This window comes from Acanthaster planci, linkage group LG09 (genome assembly GCF_054643075.1).
Source record: "Acanthaster planci isolate LZ-2023a linkage group LG09, COTS_SCS, whole genome shotgun sequence".
NCBI classification, from domain to species: domain Eukaryota; kingdom Metazoa; phylum Echinodermata; class Asteroidea; order Valvatida; family Acanthasteridae; genus Acanthaster; species Acanthaster planci.
This window is the reverse complement of record NC_141785.1, coordinates 11,568,711-11,571,606: the sequence shown is the minus strand read 5'-3', so window position 1 is coordinate 11,571,606 and position 2,896 is coordinate 11,568,711.

Below are 2,896 nucleotides of genomic sequence, written 5' to 3'. Positions count from 1 at the left end.
CGGGTCCACGGTTAGGATAAACATCACCAGACAAGCATAACATCACACATACTTGTAACAACATAGACAGCTTACACAGGGATGATCTGGAGTTATTTTTCACCGAAAGGTAAAAGTGCATACTGATCAGTGTGCAACTTGGGGAAAGAATGTCACATCCCACGAACGTGTTTCTTTTGCCACGCTTTCCATTAAGTGCAGGAGCAGTTGCGAGATCAAAAGTTCAGGTTGCCTAAGAACGTGAGGGCTGATGTTGCAAAACACAATTTTGTTTCCCACGTAAACACTTTCAGCAGAAACATTTGAAAACTATTCAAGTTCAGCTAAGCACCGCATATCACTGTTATCAGAGACATCATCCTGGTTATGATGCTAATAATGATATGCCTGCTTGTCATGCTTGCAGATAACAAAATTGCATATCACGAAGGTAATTGAACAGGGGGGAATGATTAGGAGAGGTCCCACCTGATGACTGCTGCTGGATGGTCAATACTGGGATAAGGATACCACAGAAGTTATGATAAGTGTTGTACAGACTTGTAGCTAGGAGCACACAGACACTCAGTAACCCAAATGTCCATAGATGTACGCCGAATTTTCCCGCCTTGCTGGCCGCCATCTTGAATGTTCCAACGTCGCCCACCACAGAACAGGAAAGGAAGCTCAATAAAAATGCTCTAAAAAAGTTTAATACATCCGAGACCAGGTTCAAATGAGACACGATAAAAAACTGCTTCAACGACGTAAAAACTACAGCATCAGATAAAAAAGAAGGTAAAAAGAAAACTAAAAAGCTGCAAAAAGATCACAGTGGAATGAACAACACGTCTGTCGTCCGTGGAAGCATACATGCAATGTTAGAATTCTGGATATACTTATATGCCAAAGTTTGTCAGTGTGGCAAGAAAGACTGGGATTTTGCCGTCTCATCTGTGGTAATTAATGATGCATCCAAGTGCCTGGCCTACCCAAATTACAAGGCCAGGCATCTCATGTACATGTCAGTAAATTTACATGAACAGTACATGCAATGTTAGAATTCTAGAAATATGTGTACTTACATTATAAATACAGGTAGGCCTATGCTAAAGTGTGTTAAAACTAGCTTGGAAGATTTTTATTCATGCAGCAGCCATGTGCCTGCCTTCCAGAGTTGAAGAGACCGAGTTGACTTGGGACCTAGTTGACCTGAGACAGAGTTGACTCGGATCGAGTTGAATCCAGACCAAGTTGGTGACTTCACACTGATGAGTATACAGTGTGTTTACATTGCCATGTTTCGACGGACAATATCTGAATTTTTTAAATGGCAATTCGTAGAGTCTATTATTATTAACTGATCTACATCATCCTGATGCAGTCGCATCAAACATTTCAAAACTTCAATATGAACAGCACGCCAAATTGGGCCTGTTGGGCTTATAACGTAGTTATAAAATCTGATCATGGGATGGCCTAGTAAATAGCTGCTGCACGTGACTCGTGAGCACATCTTCACACCCAACGACTTGCTTGGGAGGGATAAACAATTTGCAAGATGTGTGCAAAATCTAAGTGGACGTGGGCATAGGCCTAGATACTCATGTCATTTTCACAGATGGGCCATACACTACATGTATTGTACTTTGCAGCATGCCTAGTGTACTCCTACTCCTAGGATAAGTCTCGCCATGGTTCTTTCCTTTCTCCACGGTCTCAAGGACTAGGCCTAGGGCCCTTGTGTAGCCTACATGTAGGCCCCTATATTAATTTTATTCCTGCAAAATCATGAAAGTATAAACATGGTAAGTGTGGAATAATAAAAGCAAAACACATGTACATTACTCCATATCAAGTACTGTGCCAGCGATTCCTCAGAGAGTAATTTCTTACTTGTTGTCTTGATGATACACAAAGTTGCGAAAATAAACGGATTAAAGCGACCACCGGTGCGCTCGGTATACTACACCCGAGGCCGAGCATGCGTGCGCGACGTGCCATGCCACCGCACCCACGTGTTGCATGTTGTTTGCAGTGTCTGTCTGCAGCTCAGTCGGTCCGCCATTCTGAAAATGGGTTTTCAATGCAGCGTGAGTTTTACGTAGTGATGCCTCACATATAGCCGCAGATGTCAAATAACTAAAAAAAACCACAAAAAACCACAAAATCTCAAATTTCTAGTCCCTTATTGTGACAGAAGTTGACGAGTTTTCGCATAAACGTACCTACCTATTTATGTCTGTGAGGTTTCGCACGTGCACGCAGCGCCCTCTTTGGATTTGGTGCTCATATGAACAGCGCCACCAATGCTGAAACCCGGGGGTGCCACTCTGAGAAAGAGGAGACCCGCTGTACGAAGGAGTGTTTTGTTTGTTGTTGTTTTTTGGTTGTTTCTTTCTAGACTGGGGACAGGAAGATTTTTAATATGATTTGTATGTTTGTGCTGTACTGAGAATTAATGTTTCTTACTCTCAATATGTTTGCCAGTCTAGTCTTTATGTTACATGTTAGCTTTGTTTTATAAATGTTCAAATTGAATAATTATGTAGCCAGAACAAAGTAATGGTTTACACATATGTTGTTTCACTTTTGTGCTATCATGTTGTAATTACCCAACATAACAGCAGTGGATTCTGCACTGGTTTTGGACAATTTTTATAAAAATGGGTTCGTATCCCACGTCGATCGACACACGTACCTGATCGAATTCACTCTTCCCCACTATCAGTTGGTTTGATCTTGTCTTCACGTGTCTCTATAATGCTGAGCTCTCAGGAATTTTAAAGCTGATGTCCTGAGGCTATTTGACGCCAAATGAACTACCCATTTTTCCACAACTGGCAGGCAGCTTTATCTGAAAATGTAAAATTTGAATAGCAGCAACAACAAAAGCTTCTGTCAGCTGATCAGGGGA